Genomic DNA, 13050 nt, shown 5'->3' with positions numbered 1-13050 from the left:
CTTAGGAATGGTGTTCTCATCTCCTCTGGGTGAAAAGGCGAGGCGGGCGGAGAGGCGGCTCCGGGCTCCCCGCCCCAGCAGGCAGCGTTTACTCCCGGCCAGAGCGAGGGGCAGGTGCCTCTGGCCGCCGCCGAGAGACTTTGTGCAGACGCCCAGATCCGGGACGGAGGGGGCGGGCTGGGCAAGGGCACGCGGGGGCCAGTCCCCGGGTTCGACAGTTAATTCCTGCCTGCCTTCCTTCCTCCCCCTCTTCATCCTGGCTTCCTTCCTTCCTTCCAGTCGGTCGAACTGTTAAGCCGCCAAGTCCGCTTGCGATCATCGAGCCGGGGGTGGCCTCGAGAACTAGCGTCGCTCTTAAAAGGGTGCTGTTGGAGGCTCCCTCGGGTTCCTAGCGCGACGTGGGTTCGGGGTCCGTGCGCATTTGATCAGGACTTCGGCGCCCGGCTGGAACCCGCCAGCGAGGGGAGGGGGGGTGCGAGTGGGGGCGCTTCGTGTTCAATTCTCTCTTGTGCGCGGCCGAAGCGGACCCCGGTTCTTTCAACTCCGCGCATCAGCGTCCGCTCCCCCCGCCCCCCCCCGGGGCTCCTCACGGAGTTAAAAGCCAGGTTCCTACCGGGGGGGTCATAGGGGGGCTCCTAAAGCGAAGAAACGCTCGGGGAGAATCGGTCGTGTTTGCACCAGCTTATCTCCCACTAGCAATAAGGAAAAGGGGTAGGAATGTCCCATGTCTAGGAGTTTAAAATATATATATTGAGTGCGGCCGTTAAGAGGACTTTGGAAGCTGAAGCTGATCCGAGAGGACCTCTCGGCCTCGGTTCTTGCACGGAAGCTTGGATATACGGCTCTTGAACGTTACAGCGTTTCACCCAAGAAAGAAAATGTTTTATGGCAGAATAAATGCGCGTAACTTCGCCGCATCCACGCTCCTCGCCTGCGCGGCTACGCAGCTGATGCTGGGAGTTTCTACCAAATCCACAGCAGATTTGCAGTTTTCCCATTTCCAGCTGAACTCACATAGCGGGGCTGATACCACCTGGTAAACTCAAGTTAGAGAAATCTGTTTCACATGTGCACCGTGTTGGTTTCCTATTGGAAAAGCGGTGCTCTTGTTACCCCGGAGCCCGCTTGCTTACGCGCGGGCGCAATATTTCCCGGTTCCGCGGTTCCCCCTGCTTGCTCTAGTTTTTTTTTTTTTTGACCACTGGATGGTGTGTGTTTTGAGGGGGGGGTGTCTGTGTTGGGGTAACGTTAGGGGTGGAAAAAGGGACGGAGAGGCGGGAAGAGGGTAGCCGAATTCCGGCTGATCAATGGAATTAGTTCTGAATTATTATACTCGTACTTTGTGTAATTAGAAACAGTTGCAATGTGATGTATTTGTAATTCTGTGTCTCGACACACGCGCACATTCTCGCATACACACAACACCCCTGCCTGCTTTTTCTAGGTGGGAGTTGCATCCCAACCCCTTTCCCTGGGGGTGAGGGAGTGTAAACAATGCCGGGACCAGTCTAGCCTCCTGCACCCTGGACGCTTTTTAAACTCCTAACGCCAAGAGCACACACGCTATCATTGGGAGACCGACACCATCTGCCTGTATTTTTTTCAAAAGCAACTTGTTTAATAAAACATCTTATATATTTCATTTGTTTTTAAAAGTTGCTGATCAGGAAATAATACACACGTGAATCAATTATGCATGGGATAAATTAGAACAAAGCGTAGAGCCCGAGCCACATCAATCGGAGGGGATGGATTGCAGTGCTGGGAGGAGGGGGAGCGGGGAGAATGGTTTGGAGAGCTCTGTTTTTATCCTCACGTGTCCCTCCTGACAATGAAACGGAGCTGAACGACATTAGCATTTTCTCTGTGCGTTGTGAGTCTGTCTCCCCCTCCCTTAAAAAAAAAAAAAGCCAACATCACCGACGCCCCCTACAGAAGCTGGTTACACAAAGGTTTCCTCTGGGATTGGAGGATAAAGTGGTGGTTGGTAAATGTGCTGGGAAGAAACAAGCTCAGGTTTCATGCAACACCTCTGTAGGGCTCTTTTTACCCTGAGTATGGGCCATTTTTTCATTATACTAGCTTTGTGCATGTGGGACATTCAATAATTCAATGGCTGGGGTAACTGGATGACACTGTTTGGGTCTCCTTGCTTTGGGGTCTTCCTTAGGGCCCTAATGTCCTGAAGCCACATCTCCTGTTTTAGCAGTTTGGCTTTCTTCCTGCCTGTCTTTGATCGCCCTTCAACTCCTTTTTTTATTCTTCCTTGTTGTACCCGTCTTCACCTTCCCCTCTGAAGCTGACAGCCTACCTTCTCCCTCTGTTGTTGCCTTTAACATCTTATTACAGCGCAACAGGGTGTTAGAGGCAGAAACTGGAGCTGCCTAGGCTGATAAGATCACAAAGGGGACTCCGCAGGTGGCCCCACAACTGAGCAGTCACATCTGGACAAATAGAATTTAAAAAATTGATGGGCATGTGTGATGTGTAAATGTATATTACACATTATTTAATTTAGCAGCTACATTGTCTAATCCTAGATGTGTGAGACCCTTATTTCCTACACACATATGCATGATAAGGGCTGTGTAGTGAAGCAAACACATGCAGGTAACATAAATAAGGATTTGATATAGCACTTTGTGTCAATCACATCGTATATTCGTATTCTCACTGCCTTCTCCATTAAGGAGCCTTAATGCTTTTTAATATAAATTCTAATCTTATTTAATATTCCAGTTCAGATAAATCAGCTTTCAGCACTTTAAGCAACTTACTCTTTTATTAAGTTATCAAAACCCTGGTTTGTATGCACTTAACTGGGAATGTCTGCCACCTTCTGCCAGACTTGATTATGCATGTATGTATCTATTATTGTAACTGCCTGCTTAGAAAAAGAATAACGGTTATTATTATTTAATTATTCTATATAGACCAAAAGGGCTTTACCCCAGATAACTATTTATTTATAGAGAATAACACCAGTAAACGAATTTGGCATGCTTTTAACTGTGACTATACATATACATAATTGTATTTTGAACTCGCTTTCCTAAACATTTAACCTTGCTTGGAGGTATGTGTTCTTATCCCTGTTTTGTAATCAAGGACACAACTCTGGGAGAAATAAATATACTTACTTAAAAGTATAAAAAAGTATAGCTAAGGTTAAACAGGGTCCTGTGTGTAGATGGACCTCAAATCTTCATCTCTTAACACATCCTATGATTGGAATACAGTTTATTCTAATCTAAGTGGTTCTGTGCATGTGAAAGTTGTTTAATTGACACCACTTAGAAGCCAGACCCCACTCGTGCTCTGACATTCTGTTTAGATACCAGAGAGTAAGGGGTAGGGGACACATTCCAAGTTTTAATCTCTACTTAGCTCCTTCTGTTGGGGGCAGGAACATGTGGGTAGGTACTAAGTGGGGAACATTGGGGTATGAACTTCGTGAACTTGTAACTTTTTATGGACATACTCCTGGCCCCTTATGAAAAAGGACCCTCAGACTTTAAGCCAACAGATATCTAAGAATGACCATCTCCAAATGTTTCTGGTTGCCACTGGAAAAAAGCCCTAAATTTGCCAAACTTCATTAGCACACATTATTTTTCAGTTTTCAGTGAGAAGAATGTCTGGTTTTGATGAGATACCCATAAAAAACAAAGCAAAAAACCCGAAACCTGTTGCTGTCAAGTCATAACGACCCTATAGGACAGAGTAGATCTGTCCCATACAGTTTCCAAGGAGCACCTGGTGGATTCGAACCACTGACCTTTTGGTTAGCAGCCGTAGCTCTTAACCACTATGCTACCAGGGTTTCCGAGGTACCCATAAATGATATTAATTCCTGCCAGAACCCAAATGGAGGCATTGTCATAGGGGAAACCTCTGAAAACAACCCAGCCTGCAGACCACCTGGGATGGGAGCTGCTCGGACCCATAAGGTGGGCTGGAATTAGAGGCAACTTAACTAGAGACTTACCTTCCTCTAACTTTTTGTAATCATGCACGTAGTCGGCATTTGGATACATTTGAGAAAGATCATAATGTCCAAAGCTGTTTCAGAGCCATCTGCTCAGATTAGTGCAAAAAATAAAATGCCACGGTCAGCATCCTTTGTCTTCAGCAGACACCAGAAAAAGAATGGAAACTGAGGCTGATGTTTCAGTTTTCCAAATGTAGCCATGCTGATTGTAGTGGTAGTGGGGGCTGGGTCATACAAAGGCACCAGAATCCAGGCCTGTTTATTATCCCAACTCTGCAAGGTAACTTTTGTGGTTTTTGAGTATTTTGAAAGTCACTAGAGAACAGAAATGTAGTCAGACATGGCAAGCTTCTGGCCAAAAAAATCCCACAACCACTTCAATATTTTTTTGCCCAGCTGTGGTTTTCTAGCAGGGGCCTATGTAAGCAAGACCTTAGCTTTAAATAGTCTTTAAATATGTAGATATTTAACGAGGAAAGATAAAGAGTGGCTTGGAGGGGTGGGGTAGGTGGGTGGATAAAACCACCCTGTGGTCTGGAGCTCTGAAAAGATTATTGTTGAACAGCAAGAGAGACTGATCCTATGAGCCATAGCAAGTTTCAAAGTTTTCTTTGGTTGTGTGAGTGACTAGGAAGAGACGAGGTGTTGTGGTGTTTTTGTAATTTGTTTTTCTTATTGCTCCGGTTACTAGTGTTTCGCAGTCTGTCAAACCATATGGATGAATGGAGCTAGCATTGTAAAACTGTCACTGAAGGAAGGTTTTTGAAGCCTGTGATTTGCATCAGAGTTTTAAAGGCAGTGGTTAGGAGGTGTTGGAGGGCGTGTGGGAAAAGAGGAACAGACTGCGTTGAAAATTTCTAGGTTGTATGTTTATGAATAGTAGTGTGTGTGGGGGGTGGTGGTGGCAAGGGAAGAGAGGAAGCCTTGAGGAGGCTCAGAGTTAGGGGTTATGTTTGGAAGTAGGGAGGGGTGAGGGGATTAGGCTCAAAGCTAATAATGGGGTTCAAATAGCCGCCATTGAGTCCTCCACAACCCAGGCCTCAGTCCCGAGTCTGGGGAACAATGATGATGTCTAATCTCCTTTTTGCATCATCTCCTGCCTCCCTCAATCCAGGGACTTTGGTCATCTCAGGTTGCTGTGAAACGAGTAGGGTTTTTTGGTTGTCATTCACCTTGAAAATCTGCTGTTTGTATTAACTGCAATTAGAAGCACTGCCAGAAAGGTTTTTCCCATTCCCAAACTTTCAGCTGCTATTGGCCTGGCCCTATCCCAAACAGTGTCCCCCTTTCATGTTCATTTCTCACCAGTGGCTGGTCTTTTGTAGCTTTGGTGACTTCTGAGCGATGGAGGAGAGCAAGCGCTGGAATAGGAGGCTAGAGCATTGAGTTCTGGTCCCAGTCCTACCACCAACTAGCTCTGTGATCTTGGATGCATAATTCTCTGAGTTGCATATTCCATGTCTTTAAGATCTGAGCAATGCCCAATGCCTTTCAAGTTAAAAACTTTGGGGCTCTTACTATGGTAGATTAGGACAAAGAGGGCAGTTAGGGGCCAGAGTTCCAATTGTTCCTTCTTGTTTTTAAAGTATGGCTCTAAAGCCTGGGAGACTTTGTTCTGGCAGACGGTTTTGTCTTTGTCCCAGACTTGCCACATGGTGCTCCCACTTGGGGTTCTAACCCAGCTGGAACTTCCTATCCCTTCTCAGGGTGTAAGGTTGAGGACCAGGTGGTGGGTCATTTAGAATTTGGGCTTTTCCTCTGATTCTCCCTTTAGAGAGATTTTCTTCTTATTAGCACCCAACCAGAGGATGAACGAGAGTGGAAAGAGGAGCTGGAAGACAAATGGGCTTATTTTGTTGTTTATAAGCAGTCAGATAAAGTTTTTGGTTGTGAATAGGACTGGGGTTACTGAGAACATCTGTCTTTTTCTTCCCCTTCTTTTTTAAGTGTGTGGATGGAGACAGTAACCAAGTAAAGGAATTTTTTTCCTCTGGATTTCACTTATCCACAAATCTCTTCCACCTCCACTTTATTAACTTGGAAATAAAGTGTTTATTTCTCTTCCATGTGTGCAGTTGAGGATAGCTGGCTATTCAGTGAGCTGAAGTAGGTGGACCCGTCCTGATTTCTCACTGAGCTTCCTCAGGTATACCCTGGTTACTGCTGACGAAATGGAGATGCCCCAGTGACAGGCAGGACTGACCCATACTTGGGTGGTATTCGCAGTGTCTAGATTGGAATTCACTGCCTCTCCTTCAGTGACCTTCCTCCAGAAAATCCCAGGTTCCTCTGGGAGCATTATTGCCAGGCTTTTCTTCGGTTTAAAAGCCCCTTGGTAATTTTCTACAGATCTAAAGGAGGAAGAACTGTTTGCAAAACCCATCAGAGAATTCACAGTAGCCAGTTTATAAATTCTGAGCCTTAAGCAAAATGAGAGAAACAACACCATGGTCACCCTTGCCTCCAGCACAGACAGTCATCCCCTTCATTTCTGAATCCTGGGGGCGCAGTGTTAAGTGCCAGGCTACTAACCAAAAGGTCAGCAGTTCAAAGCCACCCCACCAGCCACTCTGTGGGAGAAAAGACATTGGTCAAGCTGCTCCTGTAAAGACTACAGCCTGGGAAATCCTATGGGGCAGTTACACTCTGTCCTATAGGGTGGCTATGAGTCGAAATCGGCTTAACAGCATACAACAACAACGATACTTTCAATAGTACAGGCAGCCCCCAGATTATGAACTATTTTTTATACTAATAAAAATCTATGTGTGGTTGAGTCAATTCTGACCCATGGCGACCCCACGTGTGTCAGAGTATAACTGTGATCCACAGAGTTTTCAATGGCTGGTTTTCAGAAGTAGATCCACAGGTCTTTCTTCCAAAGTGCCTCTGGGTGGACTTGAACCTCCAGCCTTTCAGTTAGCAGCTGAACACGTTAACAGTTTGCACCACCCATGGACTTCTTTTATACTAATACCAAAAAATAAAAATAAAAATCCAAACCTGTTGCCCTTGAGTTGATTCTGACTAATAGCGACCCTATAGGACAGAGTAGAACTGCCCCATGGGGTTTCCAAGGAGCAGCTGATGGATTCAAAATCCCGACCTTTCGGTTAAAAGCTGCTCAACTACTGCACCACCAGGGCTCCTTTATGCTAATAGAAAAAACAACCAAACCCATTGCCCTCGAGTCCAACTCATAGCAACCCTATAGGAAAGGGTAGAACTGCCTTATAGGGCTTCCAAGGAGCACCTGGTGGATTCTAGCAGCCATAGATCTTAACCGTTGTACCACCAAGGCTCCTCTCCCTACCCCATCCCCTGTAGGCATATCAATGTGTTTTGAGGTAAATACCCTAGGAACTGGGAACCCAGAAACTCTTTTCTCCCGTCCCCAGCCTCATGGATTGTCTCCTCACCCTTTGAGGGTAGGGGCTCCATGTGGGGGTCCAGGGCTTGGGGTTGGGGAGGCTCCAGGAGCTGTAGCAGTGATAGTTGCCTGGGAAGGTCTGGAGTGGAGGTTTTCTCTGAAGAGTGTAGTGGTGTGTCCAAGGAAACACCTGGAATGGCTGGACAGCTTGAAAGTCAACAGTCAGCAAGTCAGACCTGTCTTCTCATACAGTGAGAAGAACCTTCTTCCTTCCCCTACACCCAGCCCTGCTTCTTCCCCCAAGGGCACCTGTGAAATAATGGATGTGAAAACATTTTAGAAGGTGTAAAGTACAAACAGGAGCTGTTACTAGGAGAACTACCAAGTTTCCTGTAGCTGAATGAGGACTTCTCCATGAGAGTCAGAAATACTAAATCTGTTATTTAAAGTAAGTGAAATGATCCTGGCAATATGCATCACGTCTAATCATTGTTTCTCAGGAAATGTAGAACTTCTCTCATCCAGCCATGTATGAATAGCTCTGGGGATCTCAGTGGGATTTTCCCATTGTCTAGGTTTCCAGCGGGTGAGAATATGAGCTCAAGGGAAGCCTTCCATTTCATTTTCCTGCTGACCATCATCAGCCCCGAACTGAGTCTATAGACAAAATTAGAGGAAACAGATGCTTAGCGGAGAGGAGTGCTTTCCAGGGAACTTGGGCTCTTGTCCTCACCCACATCTTTGGCTCCTTCATCAAGATGACTCCGAGAGAGAGAGAAGATGAAAGTGGGGCTAAAACTTAGATCTGCTGGTGAACCAGGAGGGCATGCTGTTGACACTGGGAGGTGAGCAGCAAGAATGATTCTTTATAGAAAAGTCAACTTCGGGAGGCATCGTGGTGGGGTCAGATCTCAGGATTATGGAGTTATGTCTTGGTTGCCAGCCTTGGAAATGCTTCAGATTCAAGCTTAGGGCAAACCCACAACATTCCTTTAATTTATAAAGCCAAATTAAGTTCAAGCATCATCCCTACTCCCATTATCCTGAGCCAACAACTCTTCCTATATTTTAATTTGCTGCTAGTTGAGCTCAGTGAGAACTGTTTTACCTTCTCTTGAGCTTCCTTTATGTAGTCCTGGCCCACACTGACTGCCAGCCTGCCCCATGGAGCTAAGCAGCATCATAGCCTCCCTCTCTGTGTCTAGGACCTTCCACTCCAACGAAGTCCTCCAGTGTATCTGTTTCTCTTTGCAGACCCTTGTTCTTTGGCAGGGCAAAGTAAGTGCTTCTAAACCAGAATGCTTCCTGCCCCCCTAGGCCTCTTCTAGGGAAGCCACTGTCAGTCCAGGGGAAAGAGGAGGCAACGCAGTGGCAGGGAAGGGGGAGGGTAGGGTGGATGGAGCATTGGGAGTGGAGAGAATATATTCTCCCCTGCTAATTATTTTCCCCGAGGACTTAGCCAATGCAGAACCATCTATTATCGTGGGAGCGCTCTATGGTGGTTCTGCCTGTGATGAATGCTAAGTGGAAACAAGCAAGAAAAATTAACAGGCGGCTGCTTCTGTCCACCTAATTAAAATGCATATCCAAATGCATAATTCCTTATGTTTCCCTGTGCACACACTCCCCTTCCAATCCCAGTTCTATGGAGGAGAAAAACACATCCCCCCAGTCATTTCTCTTGATTATACTTCCATCAAGGAAGAGCTGGAGGATTTCCCTTAGCCTGGAGAACAGGAGTTCATGCAACACTTCTAAAAAATCACTGGCTTTTGACTTAGATTGGGCCTGAAAATTCTGAGATTTTTGGTTTAAAAGGAAAAACAAAAACTTGATTGACTGCAGAAAGAAGAAGGAAGGAAGGAAAAAAGAAAAGGAAGAAAGAAAGAAAGAAAAGTTCCCACTTTGGTTCTGGCTGCCATTTCTGCCGACCTTTTAGTTTTGTGCTAAAAGTCTGGCTTAGATCAGCAATGTGAACTTGGAAAGTCTTTTCTATCTCCTTTCCCCTCTGCCTTTTCCTGACATGGCACTGCTTCCACCAGCCCCCCAATCCAAACATAACCTAGGCTTTTGTAGAGAGAATTTAGAAGACACATCTCACCTTTGCAGATCAGGTAGAGAAAGAAACCAAAGCCTATGCATTTGGGGGCCGTATCAGGGATGCTGGCATCACAGTCCCAAGCATGTTTTGAATCAAACAAACACCAGTTCTTCATCCTTATCTTTCCCTATCTTTGTTCACCTACCCACCTACTTTCTCCCCCTCAGAGGAACAACTTTACTCAGTGGTCATAAAATATTTAATAAAACACAATAACTTCAGTTTCATGTCCAAGTCGACTTTGCTGCCATCTCTGTGGCAGACCCCCTCCCCTGCCCAGCCCACCCCCTCCTGAAGCCCCCTGACCGCCCTCCACAGCAGCCCCAGCTGTTGATTTATCAGGCCCGGCTGGCTCAGCAGTGCATGGAGATTGCTTTTAATTAACTCTCTTCATTTTCCCCAATCTTTAGGGAGCAGCAGCCCTTTAATGATTTTAATATTTTATCTGGATTTATATCCACCTTATTTGTTGTTGTTTGACTTCCGAATTTGTTCTTCCTGAATGGATTCCAGACTGATATATTTATTTACCTCCCACCTCTTCCCCCAAGATGTTTCAGGAGAAGGGATGATGTGTCCTCAAGAAGGCCTTGTGTTCTCAAACTTCCCATCCTCTGCACGGGGAGAGGCCCCAGCGTTGGCCAGTATGATGGTTTGGGATTAGGTCCTTTGTCTTATGAAACCTTTCTTAGCTGACCCTTAGCTGAAAGAGTTCCTGAGCTTTTCATTAAGAAAAAAATTGGGATTTTAGAAAGCGAGTCCCCTTTGCCTTCTTTGTACTTGCTGCCTCTTTAAGGAAATGAACTGCCCTGGAAAACAGAACAAAACAAAACAAAACAAAAAGTCTTAGTTGCTGCTGAGTTAATTGCAACTCATGGTGACCCGTGTGTGTCAGAGGAAAATTGTGCTCCATAGGGTTTTCAATGGCTGGTTTTTTGGAAGTAGGTCACCAGGCTTTTCTTCTGAGGTGCCTCTGGGTGGACTCAAACCTCCAACCTTTTGGTTAGCAGCTGAACCTGTTAACTGTTTGCACTACCCAGGGACTCAAAGTTGACCTGAGGAGTTGGTTAAAAGGTGTTTCCTGGGTTCCATTGTTAGCTATAGTTGGAGGCCTGTCACTCCCACCTGCCCTGTCCCCATCAAGCTTACATGGTTCAACGGTGCTTTTGGAGTTGCTAGAGGATGATGACTTTAGGGTAGAACCGGATGTAGGTTCAGTCAAGTCTTCATGTCACTATATGTGCATTTTGAAATGGCTGGGATCTCTTCAGAGACTATTTGAAAGAGGAATTGTAGGTACAGTCTGGAAGAGAACTTGGGGAGGTGCCAACTATCTTCTCCACTTGAGGTTGCCTTCTTCAACCTTCTGTTCCCAATGCCCATGCCTACCTCCAGTGGTGGGAAGACACGCCGCCATAGCACACCCAGCTCCCCCTTTCCAGCCTACCTTTGGCTGCAAAGCCTGCTCCTTTCCCCAACAACCCCAGAGAGTCCTGGCAGACAGACTCTGGTGGGAGCTAGTTTACAGGACCAAAGTGTCCACAAAATGCCCTTCTGGCAGCTAGGGCTGGTGATGTGTCTTCAAGGTTACCCGTTGCTAGGCAACTGCCAACTATAGTTTGAGCCTGGTCTGGGGATTGCAGTTGATTGCCCCGGGTGACTTGAATCCCCATTTAGGGACTTCGATTTGCAGTCCTGGCTCTGGTAACAGGAGGTTGTGAAGTCACTCTTCCATGTGCCTCTATGGAAAGAGGTATTAGCTTTTAAGGTCTAGCCCAGTGCCTGGCATAGTCAAGCATGACAATGTTTTGCTGAAGAAAATGGTGATCTCTTCCGTGTTCTTGCACTGGAATCTTTCTTTCATCACTTTAGCTCCCTCAGTTCAGAAAACCTGCTATATATCGAGTACTAAGCTGTACGGAGGGCACAGAGATAGAACGCTACGGCTTCTACACCGCAGCCTAGCGTTCAGGCTGCTCAGGTGCCCTACTGAGTGTTTCTTCTGCACTTTTCCTGGGGAATCACAGACCCTTTTGAGAATCCGGTGAATATTGTGGATCCTCTCCCCGTAAAAAATGCATATAGGTGTGAACATCTGCCTCCAGTTTTATGGGCTTCACAGACCCGAGAAGCCTATCTGTGGATGCCCCTCGAGGTCCATGGACCCTGAGTTAAGAACCTCAGAATGAGAGATGTGGGTGAACTTGTCTTGAAAGGATGCTCAGGGAGACAGCCCTCCTCACATTCTCTCCTCTGGTTTCACCAAACTGCTCTAGGCTCCTCCAGGGAGACAGATTGATCATTCTCCCTCCCCTACCTGCCACCAGGCGCACTCCGTGAATATCTATCTACTAACATTCCAGCAGTTCAAGCATCCTCTCTTCCCAGTGAAGCCCATCCTGAGCCTGTGGTAGAATTGGCTACCTCTGGCCTCAGCCCCATAGTTCTTAGCCTTACCCTTCTCTCTCTGCCACTAAAACACTTGACTATGGTTAGCTGGAATATAAGGCCCTTGAGGACAGGGACAGTGGGCACCTGTGCCTTTCTATTTCTCAGACCCAGCATAGTAGGCATTTGGTAAATATGTGAGGAGTAACTGAGGGCGTGAGCCAGCAGGCAGACGCACTGCTCTTTCTGCTTCTAGCCCTCTAGAGTTGATGTGTTTCTTATTCTCTCTCTTGACTGTAGGAGTTTGCAGAAGGCAGCAGCATTCCTTCCCAAAGACTTTGCAACTTCAGGAGTCAGGAAAAAGAATCAGGCTTGGCCTTGCTTGTGTGCAGGATGTGCAGCTATGGTGAATGTCAGTGACATCCATTCTAGTTCCTTGTTTCTTTACCACTTCATCCTTGTAGATCTAAAGGGCTTGGTTTTTTCCCCTTTGGTCTTGGGAAGTAAAGACAAGCCATTTTGTTTTCTTTTCTTTCAGGGACTAAGGGTTTAGGAATAGCCTTCAATTAATCAACCCTATTTTTATTGAGTGCCTACTGTGTGCTCAGAGTGTCTACTATGTGCTCGGAATCCCTGGGTGGCGTAAGTGGTTAATGCACTCGGCTACTCACTGAAACGTTGGAGGTTCGAGTCCACTCAGAGGCACCTTGAAAGAAAGGCCTGGCAATCTACTTCTGAAAAAATCACCATTGAAAACCCTATAGAGTACAGTTCTACTGTGACACACATGGGGTTGCCATGAGCTGCAATTGACTTGACTGCAACTTTTTTTTTTAAACTATGTGCTTAGTAGTATATGGGATTTCCTTTAGCTTTATTTATACCTGAGGACTTTTCTGGAATTTTAAAATAGATAAGGCCAGAAGACACAGAGTACTACAGTGAAAACCTGTGAAAGATGGAACTCGACAGGACTGCCTTGTCTTTCTGTCTTGAAAGTTTTCCACCTTTGACAGGGTGCAGTCTTACCAATTTTCTGTCCCTCTCTGTTAGTGGAAAATTGTTTGAATTTTCGTTCTCTGACAGGTTTCTGCCTTATACAGATTCCGGCTTTTGCAGGCTTTACTGTATCATGGTTCAACCCAAAACTGAGATCTGGTGAGAGTCTACTGTTTGCCCTGCTGAGTTTTGGAGGTGACT

At 46.1% G+C, this 13050-nt stretch overlaps 1 protein-coding gene across 1 annotated transcript in view; it reads left to right on the top strand.

The window, feature by feature from the left end:
* DPF3 (double PHD fingers 3) overlaps nucleotides 1-13050 on the top strand; it is a 294608-nt gene that overhangs the window by 816 nt on the left and 280742 nt on the right. The window lies entirely within an intron of this gene.

The sequence above is a fragment of the Elephas maximus genome, chromosome 10 (genome assembly GCF_024166365.1).
Source record: "Elephas maximus indicus isolate mEleMax1 chromosome 10, mEleMax1 primary haplotype, whole genome shotgun sequence".
NCBI lineage: Eukaryota > Metazoa > Chordata > Mammalia > Proboscidea > Elephantidae > Elephas > Elephas maximus.
The sequence above is the reverse complement of the archived record's forward strand: the minus strand, read 5'-3'. Positions and strand labels throughout refer to the sequence as shown.